This window comes from Sylvia atricapilla, chromosome 15 (assembly GCF_009819655.1).
Source record: "Sylvia atricapilla isolate bSylAtr1 chromosome 15, bSylAtr1.pri, whole genome shotgun sequence".
Taxonomy (NCBI): Eukaryota; Metazoa; Chordata; class Aves; order Passeriformes; family Sylviidae; genus Sylvia; species Sylvia atricapilla.
This window is the reverse complement of record NC_089154.1, coordinates 3,205,733-3,222,282: the sequence shown is the minus strand read 5'-3', so window position 1 is coordinate 3,222,282 and position 16,550 is coordinate 3,205,733. Positions and strand designations below refer to the sequence as shown.

At 46.6% G+C, this 16,550-nt stretch overlaps 1 protein-coding gene across 2 annotated transcripts in view; it reads right to left on the bottom strand.

Annotated features, from left to right (window-relative positions):
• ELFN1 (extracellular leucine rich repeat and fibronectin type III domain containing 1) overlaps positions 1 to 16,550 on the bottom strand; it is a 101,818-nt gene that overhangs the window by 40,048 nt on the left and 45,220 nt on the right. For both annotated transcript variants that reach the window (XM_066329739.1, XM_066329738.1), the window contains exon 3: positions 4,658 to 4,786. The gene's annotated coding sequence lies outside the window, so the exon portion shown is untranslated. The remainder of the gene's footprint in view (positions 1 to 4,657; positions 4,787 to 16,550) is intronic.

The following is a 16,550-nucleotide window of genomic DNA, read 5'->3' as shown; positions in this document are numbered from 1 at the left end:
CGGTGTTAATGGCAGTGGCGGAGAGGCACAGCAGGAGTGGGTGGAGAAGGGCTCTGATTTCCCCACTCTAATTTCCAAGCAGGGTGGGCTTGGCAGGCAGAGGGGGGGAATGGGGAGTGGTGGAGGGTGAAGGGTACAGTGCCACATGTCCCACAGCAGACAGGTGGGACTTGTGGTTTAGTCCTGACAGCCAAACATTTCACTTGACGTTTTGCTTGACAGCATCTCTCCCTGGCTGACCATTTCAGAGGCATGTTATCTGCCAGGATCCCAGCAGTGAGTCTGCCTGAGCAATCAGCTCTGCACAGAGGCTGAGGGGTTGTTGCTGCTGCTCCATGTGGGACTCCATCAGGTACTTCAGGTGGATTGGGCATCACCCCCAGGCATTTCCCATCAGGTGCATTTGGAGGTTCAAACCACATGCCCCAACTTCTGCACTGACTCGCAGCCCACCAAACCTGCTGGGGCTGAAAGCAGGGCTAGAGTTTGCTCACGTCGGTCGGGTGAGTCCAAGCCATCCCCTGGATTTTGAAAAAAATCCGGGTAATTTCAGGATGTGGCTAGCACCATGCAGGCTAAGATAAGAGTAATCGGAGCTCGGGGCCGTAAGCCGATTCCTTGCATATGACAGGAGGGAATTAGCGCCGTCTCTCCGCCCCGTGCCTCCCGGCAGCGTTTGTACACATGGGCACACACCTGGCCGGGGCTGAGCCAGCGGGACACGTGTGTCCCCATGCCTGCCAGCGACAGCGTGACAAGGATCCTGTGCAGGCACTGCACAAGTCCCACGGGCAGAAGAAGGAGCACGGACAGCAGAAGAAATCTGCCCCAACCATCATTCACAGGGCAGGTGCTGCCCCTCCACATCCTTGCACTGGCACAGCGGTGCTGCGAGCCCCCAGATCTCCTTCCCAGGAGGTCCTGCCCTGTTTCTCCCCCGGTTTCAGCGTCTGTTTGCAGTGGGGATTCCTCCACGTTGGCTGAGAAATGCATTGCAGTCTCTAGCAGCTCATCCTGTCTGGGAGCTTTTCCTCGTGTGTAAATACAATGTGTATACCAGTGGCCTCATTTCGCACTATGGGAGTGCATCAGACGCAGCTAAAGGTACTGAGGATGGCTTAAACAATCCAAATTTAACATTTGGTCATGTAGGCTGAATATTTCAGTGAGTTTTTAGGTTAGAAGGCGCTGTAAATGAAGCCTGACCTCCTAGACAGTGAATTTTACCCAGGGATTTTAAATCAAGTCTGACCATTAAGCTTCATCCTTCTGACAGACAAAAATTAGTCTGGTTCATAAGTAAGGGGTACAGCTGCTGAAGGCAGACTAGTCACAAGTCACAAGATCCAAGTGCTGAACAACATCTCTGACGGGCAGCAGGTCCTGCCTGATGATACAGCCACAAACCAGGTTATTCTGCTTTAGCTTGTCTGATTTGTGAAATGAGGGTAACAAGCAGTTCTGAGGTCAAATCCAGTGTTCAAAATATTTGGTGCTGCTTGTTTTCACCTAGAAAATAGCTACTAGTCAAAAATCAACACTATTAGAGAAAAGTGAAACTCTAGTGGTTGCCAGCAATGGGCCAGATGGGTCAATGAGGTGTTTTAGGGTGGCAGGATGATCGAGATGTGTGGCACCAGCAGACCCAAGTCCCATCCTGTGTCCCTGGGGAGAGGGGGCAGGGGGGTGGGAAGGAGTTCCATCTCCCTGCAGCTGGCATCTCGTGCCACGTGGCAGGTTACCAAGCAGCTGAGAGCAGGAGATGATCTCTTTTGCCAGTTTTCTAATTTATCTAATGAGCAAGAAAATAAATCAAGCTGACAGTCACCCAGGTGGTTTGGAGCCTCAGTTCCTCACAGTCCCCTTGTTCTCCCAGCCCATTTTATAACAGGGTTACAACCCCAGGACACAGCACTAACTCCTGCTATAATCTTTTCTTTACCGACGTCACTTAGCAGATGGAGTCATTTAGATGTGCTCACGTTTAAATGAGTGGCTTGCCCTGAAAGGGACAGAGCTGGGGCTGCTGGCAAGGTTTTCGGGATCGTTAGCCTAGAAAATGCTTAGCAGGGGAAGCAGTTGGCAGGCAGATTTCACGGACATGGCACCGCTGTCCTCTGCCAGCAAAATTACAAGGCTGAAATCCTGGAGCCGGATGGGGCCAAACCGTTCACAGCAAACAAGTTAATTGATGAATGAAGTGAATTGCCCAGGAGACGGGTTTTAGACATCTGCTCACTGCATGAAGCTGCCTGGAGAAGGGTTTGCACAGTCGGGTGTCGCCTGGGATGGGCTGGCTGGGGCTGCCCGTGGTGGGAACCTTCACCAGAACCCCCTGGGCACCTCCTCCCTGGCAGAGCAACCAGTGCTGCGGGCCTGGCTACCTCCAGCCTTGCCAATCCAAGGTACTTAGAGTTGTTACTGCTCCTAAGCCTTCGACCAGTGCTGGGACCATGCAGATCTCAGCACTCAGTGCTGGAAACTGAGCCAGCACAATGCAAGGGAGAACAGCACCAATCTAAACAGCAAAAGCTATTTTTCAGCTCCTGCAAGAAATTCCATAGCAGTCTCAGGGGGTCTCTCCTCTCTAGCTCCCTGACCTCCTGCACAAGGCTACCTCCATAAGCTCCTTTCATTTGGTCTAATAAAGTAAATTAGTTCTCCAGCTCTTCCAAGGAGAATAGGCATAAAAATGTACACTGAGATGAATGCTTACAATCCTTGAAAATACCTCTTGCTTGTGAAAAGGCTTCTGAGGAATGAATAGAAGGGACAATGATTACCAAAAAAGGAGGAAATATTGTTCATGCTGCCTGGCTAGCATTTGACCCAGCCCTTGCAAAGGCTGGGGAGAAAAAGGAGGAAGAAGGCAGGGAGCTGAGACACTAATGGCAATCATTGCTCTGTTGGGAGCAATATCTCACAGTGTCCATGGAGATCAATCGCAAATTATTCAGCCTAATAGTTCTCAAAACAAACTCTTATTCCGCTCCTTTGTGGCAGGCATGAAGCTCTCTCTGCAAGGCCCATTTTACATCTTAGGTAACTCAGTGCTGGATGGTGTAACACTCCACTGTGAAATCCCTGCAGGAGCCTTTGATGCCAGCATCTTCCAGACGAGGATGCAGAGCTTATCAGCTCAAATAACACAACTGTCTTCTATCCTTTGTGTCCCAAGCCTGCTGTTTTGGCACTTATATTTGTAATTTATTGCCTGGCTCTGGGTCTGGATCCATCTGGACGGGCAAACTGTCTATCTGTCTGCATTGCTGAGATATTTGTATCTGCCCCAAGGGACCTGAGCACCTAAGCTCTGCTTATCTTCATTGATGCTTAGGCTCCTAATTGGTTAAAAGTCACTTTGGAAAGGTGGTCTTATGGGCTGTAGATGCTTTCAAAATGATTTCCCCCAGGCCAGGCTGTCCATCTTTCCCTGGGACTGCATCCCTGGTCTGGTCTGGCTTCCAGAGATGCCCGTGGCCCTCCAGCTCTGCTGTCCCTCCCTTCCAGATCAGTGCCAGCCCACAGACCTGCCTGCCTTTCACCAGCACTACCTTTTCTTCAAAAAAGAACAAATGAGGTGGAAGAAGAAAAGGTGAAAACATGATAATAGCTGTGGGAGAAGGCCGCCGCTAAAGATTTGACAATGCTGGAAATAGAGGCTCAGAGAAAAGTTTTTCTCCAAAAATTATTCTTTTCAATCTCAACGGCACACTGAAGAGAAGTTAAGGCACACTTTTTAGCACCTTTTGTACTCAAATTCGAAATTCACCTGTCTAACCAAGCAATAACAGAAATAATCTTTTTTTTATCCAGCTGCACATTTTGCTACAGAAATTTGTTTCCATTAAGCTATTCCCCTTTGTCCTCTTAGAAAGCATATTTTAAATAATAACAGTGTAAAAAAAAAAATTACACACTACCCAAAAAACTCAACCCTGTCAACCGTGCACTTTTATACAAAAGTTATCTCCTTCTTACAATGGATTGATGAAAACCCCTTTTCATAATGTCAAGGTGGAGATGAGGAAGAGGGAGAATATTTCAAAGTGCCCAGCACAGCTAGTCATTTGAACAGGGAACATGGAGCAAAATCTGGTCTTAGAAAACTGAGCCACGGCTTCAACACAAACCCAATGTTATTTTTCTGCTTTGTAAAACAGGATTTTGTAGAAGGTGGTATGGAGGCATGCACTGCACTTCTCATCTGCAGGGGAGAAATAATGTGGTTTTCCTTTATTCCCTAAATCTCAAAAGAAGAATGTGAATTCCATCTTTAAAAAAATAAAAAAAACCAGGCAACCATGATAACTTGCACTGCTGCCACGCTTTCAGGAGTGCAGCAGCCTCAGCTCAGCCACTCAGGGATTCCCCAGGAAGGTCAGCACTTGGACAGGAATCCCACCAGGAGCCACCCCGTGATCAGCAATGTGAGAAACACACCCCTGGCTCCCTCTCCGTGTCTGCATCACACTCTTCCTTATGGGAAGGAATGCCAGGAGCCTCCCCTCCACCATCCGCTCCTGGGGAGGATTTCCCAGCGCTGCAGCCCTCTCCGGAGAGACCTGCTCCATCCCTGCTGGCTCTCTCCCACAGGCAGCTGTCTCACACCAGCCACTCCTCTCACTCCAGAGATGCCACCAAGGCCACCCCTCACCTCTGAGCCTGTGTGTCACTGCTGGCTCCAGTCCTGCAGGTCTCCTAGTTGTTGTCCTCAGGGGCTGGGAGGGACACTGGACACGGCATTCGGGATCCCACAAGGTGGTCACCAAGGCCAGTGTTTAAACTGCAAGGATAAAAGAGAAAGCATAAGAGGGACTTTCAACAAAGGGGATAAAAGACTGATTGATGGCTTGATTAATACCAAGCCATCCCAGGGACAGAACAGCTGCTTAAGCCATGGATCAAACACAGAGACACAGGAAGCAGAGGTGAAGGGAAAGAAGACCACAGGGAGGTCCAAATGAGAGCAGCTGCTCAACAGAGTAACTAAAAGGGAAAAGAAATCCACTTGCCAGTGGATTTGGGACTGTGAGGAATGCTGGAAGGGGACCTGGGTCTGAAGTCAAAAGAATGGGACAAATGCCAGACAAAGATGGAAAAAGATGCAAGGAAGATGGATAGCTCTGGGCATGCCCAGGGCAGATGGTACAAAACATCAATGCAGAGCTCCTGGAGGAGTGAGGAGCCACTGCCACCACCAGCACCAGCCACACAGCATGTGCAGGTTTTAATAAGTTTAACAATCCTTGTTACACCTGAAGATTGGTCCCATAAATGTCTTTTTAAATCCTAAGTGGGATTTTTTATTGCTCTCAGTGGTCAGTTCCCACACCTTCATTGTTTTTCTCTATGACTTTTGGATGCTTGGCTGGCCAGAGCTCTCTCTGCTTCCCACTGCTGTCAGTTCCTGCCCACCTATGATGCCAAACAACCAGTACAGCAGGAAGAAGTGACACTGAGTGTACAGTACTCATCTTTGTGATATTCAATGTCTTGGTTTATTATCATCTACACAGTAACAGTAATAGCAATATTAGTGACAACCATTTGGTTACTCCTCCCGTTAGTAATATTCAGACATGACCTAAGAGGTATTTCAGAAAGACAACACAAATCCAGTGCAAGATCCAGGAGAATGGGGCAGTTAATTAAATGTCAGAGTGATGGACAGAGCTGGGACAAGCCTGGAACAATATCAGAGAGCTGGACAACCTCTGACAAGCACAGGGAGATGGATGGATCTGGGACACGTCCCAGACCTCTCCCCCAGCAGACACAGAGCCCTCCTACCCCCACACATCTTTAAACACAACATTGCTCCCTCTCTGTCACTGCTCCATTGACTTATGCAGGTGAGGAAATTTCCTGGGGAAAGCTGCCTTCCAAGCCACGTCACTGATCACAGCCTGATCTAGTGACATTTTTATACCTCCAAACGGTGCAAAGGAAATAAAGAGCCTCATTGAAAATGACAGTGCCTTAGAAGTGTGTTTTACCAGCATATGTGTGAACTCACAGCAGGTAGGGGTTTATTTCGCAAAAGATTTCTTCCCCTTTTTCCAAACCAGACATTCATAAGAGAGGCAGGTGGTGGCCAGGGAATGTGGAGAGAGAATGGCAGCCGGAGGGTGTTCCAAAACTCCAAGAATATTAGAGAACAAAAGGAAGCCTGTGACAGATACCGGGCAATCTGCAAGTCATCAGGAGGAGTGCAGAGCATAATAGACTAATCAATCAGGCAGACAAGGGTGAAGTGTCACGGGGAGGCAATAGGTAGTTGGAGGTCAGTAATGAAATATAATCTCTAATCTGGAAGGAGAAGGGCAGTAGCACAAGACAGGTGTTTGAATGCAGGCAGGTGGACGTTGGATTGGTGATTTCCAGGAGAGTGAATGTTGGATGGGAATATTACGGGGGTAAGGAAAAATAACCTGGTATTTTAGAGACAGGCACTTGTTCTGTGAAGTGAAAGGCTGAGCTGGTGAGACTTTAAAGTGTTGCTCCATTTCAGAAAATGTTGCTGGAAGACAGACGGCGGGGCTCCCTGGTGCTTGTTCCTCTGGGCTTCCAGACAAAGTTTGTCAGGTTAGAAGCAAAACAAAACAAAACAAAAAAGCAATGCTTTTCCTAAGCATAAGTCCTGCAAATAACAGCTGGGATCTGAAAGCCAAGCCAGACCCTTTCTAGCTGGTGCTTTCTCATCAGCATGAGTAATCTCTAATCTAGTTAGCTGAGATGCAGGGAAGTTGCACACTGCCACGCATGAGAAGATGGGGATTCTGCAGGTGAATTTAATTACTCCTTCCACAGAGAAAGTGGGAGTCAATAAGGCACCACTCACCCTCCATTAGCTAACTGGACTGCACAGGCCCAACAAGAAACCAGGCATCATTTACTGCTCTTTCTAAGCTAAGCAGGAACGGCCCCGTTACACCCAAAGAAAAGTTTGACTTAACATGAAGCAATTTCTACTAACACTTTTCTGACCTTAACTGCTTATTACAAAGATGTCACACAGCCCTTCTAAGAACAGTTAGACCCAAGCAATTAGAGCTGAATGAACAATTCCTAATGAATAATCGTTTGGCAAACTTCACTTCATTTTACGCTCACGAAAACATTCACACACAGACTGTAAACTCCTCACATTTCTTTGTCAATGGATAGAACTTGCTGGTTTTTTTCCACTGAGCAAATAGCAACGTAACAGTTCATTGAAAAATCGACATTCAAGCACAGGCTGGGTGGATGGGTTATGCCAGACACGTGGTGCTGTTTCTCCAGTTCTTCCATTGGGAGAGGGATCAGAGCAGCTCCAAGAAATGCTAATCAGGGCTGTTACCTCCCTTGTTTGAAATTCCTTTCTGCCAAATCTGCCAGTGCTGGGGCACACTGACTGGACTGAGCCTGGGTATGGGCAATGTGGGAAGGGAGCCAACTGTGGTCCCTCTGTAACTGATGGAGAGGGCCAGATATTGTCAAAGCCACTGGAAAGGTCAACACCAAGGGCACACTGGAGAACCTGGAGACCTTAAGATGATTACCCTGACTCCCTTAAACCCTTAAAACCACCTGCTTAACTCTCCATGCCCAGTGCTGGCCAGGGCTGTGGGGAAAGGGGCACAGGTGAGCAGCCCAGGAGTGGAAGCACTGGTGAGGTGGGACCAAGGCTGGAAGACAACCTGCTGGTGGCTGAAGAAGCTGAGAACAACATATGCTGAAACACCCAGGGGAAAAGGGAGTGTGGGGCAATAAATCAGGCTCTCAAAGCAGAGCAGATTAGGAGATCAGTGGGACAGATATTATACCAAAGGAGCAAACTCCAGAGAGACAGGAGCAATTTTTTTCCTCCTCCTTCTCCCTCGTTGCTAAGGATTTTTTCTTCCCATTTAATGCCATCCTCATTGTCTTTAAGTGAACAGCAAAGCCAGTGGGTTCCACGTGGCATTAGCAATGTGTTTGTGAAAGGGAAAACGACTGGCTCCTAGCAGGATTTGATAAAAGCCTCTCCAAGTTCTGAGTGATTTACAGCTGGAGAAAACAAACACGGACTGATACAAATGCAGAGAGAGGCAGAGCCGGCACCAACATCCAGGTACACTCAATTACCAATTCATCAGCCCAAGTGAACTTGAAGGGCTTTTCAAACTCTACATGGCTCGAAATTAAAGGAAATATTTAGATGGATAATGTTCTGCAGTGGGGGAGAAGAAGACTAATTTGTTGATCTTCAGCTCAAGAGCCCTGGCCTGTTATGGGCAAAGGGCCACAGGAAAGGGGCACAGGGGGCAGCTCCCACTCCCCACGTGGGACCAGGGAATGGACCAAACATCAGGATGATGTTCACACACTGTTGCAAAGCTGTCAGCACACAGCACTCTCCTCTCTCTCTCTCTCCTCACCGTGCCAATCCCCAAAAAGACTTTTTTTCCCCATCTCTACTAAAAGCTTTGCTTTTGCCTGCCCTGGAGGTAATAATAGCAAAGCTGTGAAAATAACCAATTTTTTTGGTTCATTGGCTGAACTTAAAAAAAAAAAAAAAAAAAAAAAAAAAAAAAAAAAAAAAAAAAAAAAAGAGGGAAAAAATCACAGCACAGTGACCCCAAATTGGAATTGTCCAGGCTCTCCACAGCAATATATAAATATATATATATATATAAAAGATATATATCTGTGGTCAAACAACAGTTTAATTCAATCTGAAACTAACTCATGGGGAATGTCATTTTTCCCTCCATCCCCTGCCCAGAAACCCATTTTTTTCACAAGAAGAGATGATTTACAGCTCCACGCTCCAGCAGCACTGACACAGGCACAGTGTTTGATATCTTCCCCTGTTCCATGAAGCTCCTCCGTGCTGGGGCACGGGCCCCTTCAGAGCTGTTCTGATACAGACTCTGAGGCAGCTGGGGGTAGGAACAGAGGGAGTCCGGCTGCTGAGAGACTGCAGGGAACTCTTTGTTAGTTGTTCATGCAGAAACTGTTTTGATTTCAGCGTCTAATTGATATCTTGGGGAAATCTTCACAAAAGACAGCGCATCCTCCCCAGACCCCACCTGTGTGTGCTCAGTTGAGGGGCCCCACGCTGCCAGTGCTGATGGAGCCTCAGGGCTGTGGGGCTGTCCCTGTTCCCCTGCTCCACATCCTCATCCCACAGGTTTGGAGAGCTGAACCAGCATGAGAGCCCTGGGGCAGCTGGAAGGGTGGGTGCTGAGCTCCATTGCCGCTCAAATTTTTGGCAGAGAGGCGACTTTGGAGAGCTGTGTGCCATGATGTCTGCTGATCAGCAAGGAGAGCTGTGTCAGCCTCCAGTCTCCCTCAGGAGTAGGGACTGCCTGCATCCCTCTGGAAGCTGCCAGCATCATCCCTCCTCCTGCCAGAAGCAGCATCAAGCCCTGAATTTTCCACTGGATATCAGCCCTCCTCTTTCCTCTGGCCTCCTCCAAAGACAGCAGCCATCGCTCACACACGCAGCTCCAAGGCTGGCTCTGAACTATTTAAAAGCACAGCAGGTATTTTAATTATTCACATCAAGCGCGTCTTGCTTGCTAACGACTCTCTGAAGCTGTCATAGCTGCATGGGGTGGAGCAGAGCCCTGCCAGCAGCTTCCCATGGCCTGGCCTTGGGGCAAAGCCTGGCTCTGCAAAACAACCACGACCCAGTGCTGTCACTGAGGGCAGAGGTGGCGCAGGGACATTTGGGTGAGGAGCACCCTGGCAGAGCTGTCCAGTCCCATGGGCGCTTGCCCAGCCAGCCCATTGCCCAGCCTCCTGCCTGGCACCTTGCACCCTCCAGGCCAGGGGTATCAGCCAAATGCTTTGCCATTAACTGCGAGCTGCTGTGCCCCACACACTGACAGATGAGCTCTTGTCATATTTTAAGAGCACTGGAATTACCAAAATGCAAGGAAACAGAGGGGTACTTATCCAGAACAGCTGGGCGGCTTCAGATGAAGGCACTGGAGGGGATGACACACTTCCTTGCTGCCTTGAGCTGCTCCCAGGGTTTGATGCAAGGAGCTGCTTTGGAAAACAAGCCCTTGCCACCCTGCAGCAATGTATTTATTTGCTTCTTCCTTCCCAGTACCATCAAAAATATTTGCTGCAACAGCATCACTCTTCTTAGGGACATTAGGAGAAGGATCTTTACCCAGAGGGTGTTTGGGAACTGGAACAGGCTCCCCAGGCAAGTGGTTGCAGCACCAAGCCGACCAGAGGTCAAGAAAAGTCTGGACAACTCTCAGGAGCCTGGCGTGATTCTTGGGGCTGGTTGTCCTGTGCGGGGCCAGGAGCTGGGCCCAGTGACCCTTCTGAACCCCTTCCAACTCAGGATATTCTATGATTCTGTGATTCTGACCCACGTCCCTCGGCAGAACAAGCTCAGCTCTCTCCAGGTGACATACATGCAGAAAGGAGTGTCCCACACTCATGGCTGGAAGGAAGACAGTTGTGTGGAAGGGAGCCTGGTTCACCTCAGACTCACAGAGCCTTTTCTCAGCACTGGAGCTGAGGAGCAGGGATAGGCATCCCACCTGCAGAGCATCAGGGCTGTGGGCTCCTTCATTTTTACCCCACTGAGTCTCAATTAAAGGTAAGCTTCCTTTAGGGACCTCAGGATTTCTATCGGAGGTGGATCTGTTTTCTTGGAGGTTCTTCTCAGTTATTTCTCTTATTTCTGGTAATTAAGCATCTCTCCTTCCCCACCTTTCCTCACCCTTACCTCAAGGTAAATTTGGAGGATTTCCAAGAATATTCAGGACCTGCTTTCCCCCATTTCAAGATAAGCAAGAGCCTCATCGTGGTAACCCTGAGCTCCAGGGCTCTTCTCTGGCAGCAACTCCTCTGGGCAGAGCCTGAGAGCAGAGAGGCCCCCACAGAGATCCATCCCCTGGTTGAGAAGCCAGGCTCTCCAAGCCTCCTGGGCCATCAGAGCCAGCCCCTCTCTCTTTAACCTGCATGTTTTCTAATGCTGATTTCCACCACATGCCCAATTCGAAGCTCTAATAATGAACAACTGCTTTCTTCCTTTCCTTCTGATTTCATATTCATGAGTCAGGGTTTCCTGGCACTAAACGTAAATGCTAAACGGAAATCGCTGCACAGTGACACGTCTGTGTAGCTTCACTGTCCATTTATTTGCCTTTTCAAAGAGCTGCTGTGTTAAGCAAACATCCCTGCCTGGATCCTATCTGGAGGAGTTTGTCTGGTACGGCGTGGTGCCTGCCGGGGCGGGGGAAGCCGCTCGGTGTGATGGTGTCTCGCAGCTCTGTTTTTGCTCCAGGGTACTTCTTGTACAATAGTTTGAGCTCGGTGAATATCTCCACCTTTTCCTGGGATATTTCGCTTGGATCTTGGCAGGATGTGTTCAGCTCTGACACAGCGAGGGATGAAGCAGGGAACTCCCTGAGAGAAACACCTCCCTTCCTTCGGCTCAGACTCTGCTGAGGGCTCCTGCAGGCAGCAGTGGGCAGATGTCTTGGCAGGGGAAGCAAAGAGGCACCTGTAATATCACTGGGTGAATTTTTTTTTTTTTGGCAACTAGAAAACTCACATACACATGTAAACAACAACAACAAAAAAACCCAAAACAAAACAAATAAACAAAAAAACCAAACCAAACAAACGTGAACTCCCCAACATTCCAAGCTGCATCCAAACTTCCTTCCATCTCCCAAAAGAGAGAGACAAAAGACATCTTGAAAAAGAGAATGTTTTCCATTCACCAAATTGGTCAATATGTTTTCCAAATATTTTCCTTGAAGACTGCACTTCCATGTTGAACTGAACTTTTAAAACCGCAAGGGCAAAAAATAATCTAAAAGTGCAAATCAAAGTAATTAAATCTTCATGTATTTCAAGGCAAGCTAAAATGTTCTTCTCTGCAGAGATGCCAAAGCTGTGTAGTGATCGTGAATCTTCCATTCCAAACCTTTCAACCTGTCTGGAATGGAAGCTTTAGGATCACAGACTGGCACCCTGAAGTCTCCTCTCCACCCTGCCCATGGAGTAACACATCTGCCCACCTCTGCCAGGGAACCCTCTGTCCCCTTGGAGACATCATCATCCTCACCCTTCTGTTCCGCAATCCACGGGAACAGGAACCACTGTCCTGGAAGCAGGGACAACCCTGTAGGGCTGGAGCTGGGCTGTGCTGGCTGTCCCTGGACTCTCCATGGGAACATCAGCTGAAGGTGGCTTTGCCCTAAGTGGTGGGCTGCAAAGGGGAGCAGCCAACATCCAAGAAGCCTGGACTGCTCTCCAGCTTTGCTCCTGCACTGGTCAGCTCCATGGGGCCAGGTGGGCAGTGAGGAACTGCAGTGGTGGACTGGGAACTGGCAACTCCAGCTCTTTGCTTGTCCAATGCTGGAGTCTTTCCCTCCTCTCAGCTGCCTCCACTGGGGTTTCCTTCTCCAGGGCTCTGTGGATGCTCCTCATATTGGTGCTCTGTTGCCTTCTGCAGTCATCCATTGCCTTTCCCTGTCCGCCTTTCCCCAAATACTTTAACAAATGAGCTCAGAGGAAGGCAAGAGAGAAGATGAGAGATGAATTTCAGACCACAAGTAATGAACTCACAAATGAGAGTGTCTGCAAGCACCATCTGAAGAGCTGTACTCCTGCTCATGGAGAACATCATGTGTGGCATGTGTTCAATCAAAGTAATCAATGGGGACCATATTTTGAATATTATCTACACACAACAGACTCCTTGGGAGGAAATTATGCAGCAATATTTAATGGTGGCAATGGTTCAGCAAGTAAAATAAAGGAATTTTCCTCAAAACACCATCAACTTCTCATGGATAACTCCCAGATGGGACTGAGGGTAAAAAACCCTTTCATTAAAAAGCTATTCAGTTATGGTAAAACTGCCATATGTGGCTCACTGAGATTCTGATTGTCAGTGACTTCAGCTTGAAAGCTGCTGTGAAATCAGAAAACTACTTCCCATTTGAACAGGGGGGTGGAAATGGGTCCTTAGGGACCTGAAAGCACAGCTCGATCTCACGCAGCTGAAGGTGTCTTCCAGCTGGATGTCTAGGTTAAGGTAATTGTCTAGACTTCTTTTATCATCAGTGAACAGAGAGACGCGCACCAACCCCCAGAGAGTGATTCATTCTTCCTGTCTTAAACATCTATTTTTGGATGGGATGAATTACTCTCTGGAGGTGTTAAACTTTCTCCACTGGCTGTGGAGTCTGGATGATGAACTTGGCCTAGACACTTCACCTTTCCAGTGCTGAAACAGGGAGTGCTCCACCAGAGGAGACAACTCAAGTTGTGCCAATAATGGTGATGGGTTGGGAGCACTTGGCCAACACCTGGAGTGAACAGACACAAGAGCAGCAGTTCCCTCAGCAGACAGGAGATGGAGGAAGGAAAATCATCATAAGCACACCCTGGAGTGATCTCAGTATTTTAAAAAAGACCTGAGGACACGCTGGTGCCTGATTATCTCATCTAGTTCTTTTATGTCATGCAAAAGGTACAGATTACATCCAATTGCTCTCTAAGTGCGACCCGAAAGTTGTAATTTTGCAGTCCTAGGAGGAAAGCAAGGACTGGTCTCTCAATTGAGTGCAGCATTCCTAGAAGACCAAGCCTTTCACAGAGCTTGGGTTTTTCTGAGATTAGCAATTCCAAACTTCTATAAACCACCAATTTATTTCTGAGACACTACTTGTATTCTTCTACCCATCTTCCCAGTCTTGAACAGCCATGTCGTGTAATTTTAAGGGTTTGGTTACATCCTTAAGAGCTATTTTGCAGACAGAAGCTTTCATGTCTCTGTTTTGCCATAGTCCACAGTCAATGCTAATAATCCACACTGCAAAAATAATCCTACTGTGTTCTAGGAAGCTTCTTGCTACAAGTCTTCCATAAATAAATGAGATTATTACCTTCCATGACTTCAGTGGGAGCCCGTTCTAGTCCTCTCAGAAGACCAAGTTCTTAGTGCCAACTCAGGTTTTAGATCTTAGAGGCATCTAAGCCAAAACCTCTCCAGATTCCACTCCTGCTATATAACACAGGACAGTTACTTGTGTAAAACCCAGGATTTGGGAACTGTACAGGAAAACCAGACATTGCCATTTCAAAGATCAACATGAGACAGTCAGATAGGGAACTAAATGGCAGGAGAAGCCACCAGAGGAAGGTCAGGCTGCCAGCCATATACAGCTTTCCAAGGGGAATGTTTGCAACTGGTTCTGAGCAGGGCACACTAATTGCAAAATGTCAGGACCCTTCTCCAAAGCCAACAAACGTGGAGGAGGAGTGGGGATAAAATTAATGAGGCGAAGAGTTGTGAGCAGTAATTCACCAGGAGAGAGATTTGTGCTCTTTCCTGGGGCGTGCCACTGCCAGTACAGGATGCAGCTGATGACAAAAAGCCCCTGGCTGGAAGCCAAAGAGTTCCGTGGGGGCCAGGGAAATGCCTTGGAGACTTCAGTTCTCCACACCAACTGGCTTACACTTGTAAAAAAAAAAATTCCCAGTATTTTTTCCTGACTCATCTGGAAAATCAAGAGTATCATCCATATTTAACAGGCCATTCACAGCGCCCATGGGAAGAACATGCTCAAGACAAGGCAGAGCAAGACCTTCAGCTCACAGTGTGACACCAAAAGTAACAGACAGGTGAAGGGAGCATCCATCTGTCTATCCAGAAACATGGAACACACAGGATTCCTAGAGCCTAAGTGATATAAATTACTGTGAGCAGAACAGATTCACCTAACAATGTAACAGTCCAGCGGGACAGATACCAAGGCTTGGTTTCTCCTGTCTGACTTGTTTTCTCTTCTCCTTCCTGCTTCAACCACTGAGTTTCCTGGGACAGATTTCTACATCTCTGCCTCAATTTTCCTCTATTTAAAAAGAGATTAATGTGACAGGGAATTGTTGGAGATCTCTCAAGGAAAGCCACCGCATGAGAGATTTTTCTATTTTAAATTGTGAGAAGTGCTAGCCAAATGCTGGTTCTTAAATACAGCTGGTGAATATATAAGGAAAATTGATTTTTGCAGAAGACTACATCATTTCAGGGAAAAGTCAATAATCATCTTACATACCAGCATTTAAATATCTGAGCAAAAACACTCAAATAATGATATCTTTTGGGTTCAGATTGTTCACTGGAAAGAACGGAACACACAGTATTAGTCTCAATACTATGTTGACAGAGAACACAAATGTCAGTTTGACCATCTTAGGAAAGACATTTTAAAAGATATGAAATAAAATGACTCAGGATTACTCATGATGAAATTTTACATTAAGCAGCAAAAACTCTTATTTCAGGACAATTTTTTGATAGCTAACAGTGTAAAAAAAAAAAATAATGCATTTATGAAAAAGCTGCCTCCCTTGATAAAGAAACACAGAGACAACCAGCTCCAAAGATTGAACACTGTAACCCAAAAGCAGGACAGAATGCTAAAGAGTCTAACGAAATCTCAACACATAATCAAGGGAGAAGGCAAAAACACAAATAAAAGTGGCCAAAGGAGACTTCCATGAAAGGGGCAGCAAGATAAAAGGGTTTGCCTTGCCTTATTACAAGGGAGTTTATATAAAGTACAAAAATATGGAAATTTTTCAGAACAAATGCAAAATTATTTTAATAAGAAGATGTAGCTCAGTTTGGGAAAAGGCAAAACCAAAAAAGCCCAACATTACAGTATCATACCAATGGTCAAAGGGTTAATAACCGTGTAATTTCTGCCAAAGGAATTAAATGGGACCAGCAGGCTCTACAGCCAGGCAGCCCCAGCCAGGTGTTCATTCAATTTCCCAGCAGAAAGCTGCATTTCAACAAAGCTGAAATTTCTCCTGACATGAATTAGTTCTGGAAAAATCACATTTTAAAAGAATTAGGAATGTTTTGATAAATCCAACATTTCATTTGCAGGACTTCAGGAGAATTTTTCATTTCTATTTTTATCGCATAACAAAATCTTTAAACATTCATATCTAAATGACATTAACCTGAAGTAGATTTTCATAATAACTTAACATTTTATTCAGAATGCAACCAAGTGTCAAAATCTTGTATTTTTCCTGCAAGGTACAAATTTTTCTATTATCTCATCGTTTAATTTTCATCTATTTATTCCAGAACCTGTACTGTAACATAAGAAAAAGGCAGACTCTTGAAACCCTTAGGTATATTGTTGTTATTCTAATGTGAAACAAAAGGAAATCTATAAGCAAATATATCTGCAGCCCACAGCATCAGACCAAAATATGAGCATCAGGACTGTGAGTCTGCTAAACACCCTTGGAGCGCAGTGAACTGCATTCACTCAGCTTAGCTGAAAGAAACAGGAATTTAAAAATACTTTTGGGTACAGGAACAGCACCTGACTTTGTAAGAGTGGCCATTCTTTGTGAACCTTCCTCTTTTTCACCTCAGTTTGGTTTATATTTAGAAATGCTATAAATAGAGTCTGTTTAATCAAATGGAAAAAAAATATTTTGATAGATCACTCACTCATTTATTCTCCCCAAAAGAAAGGCTGCCGATAAGACTGTCTGTTTTCACTGCA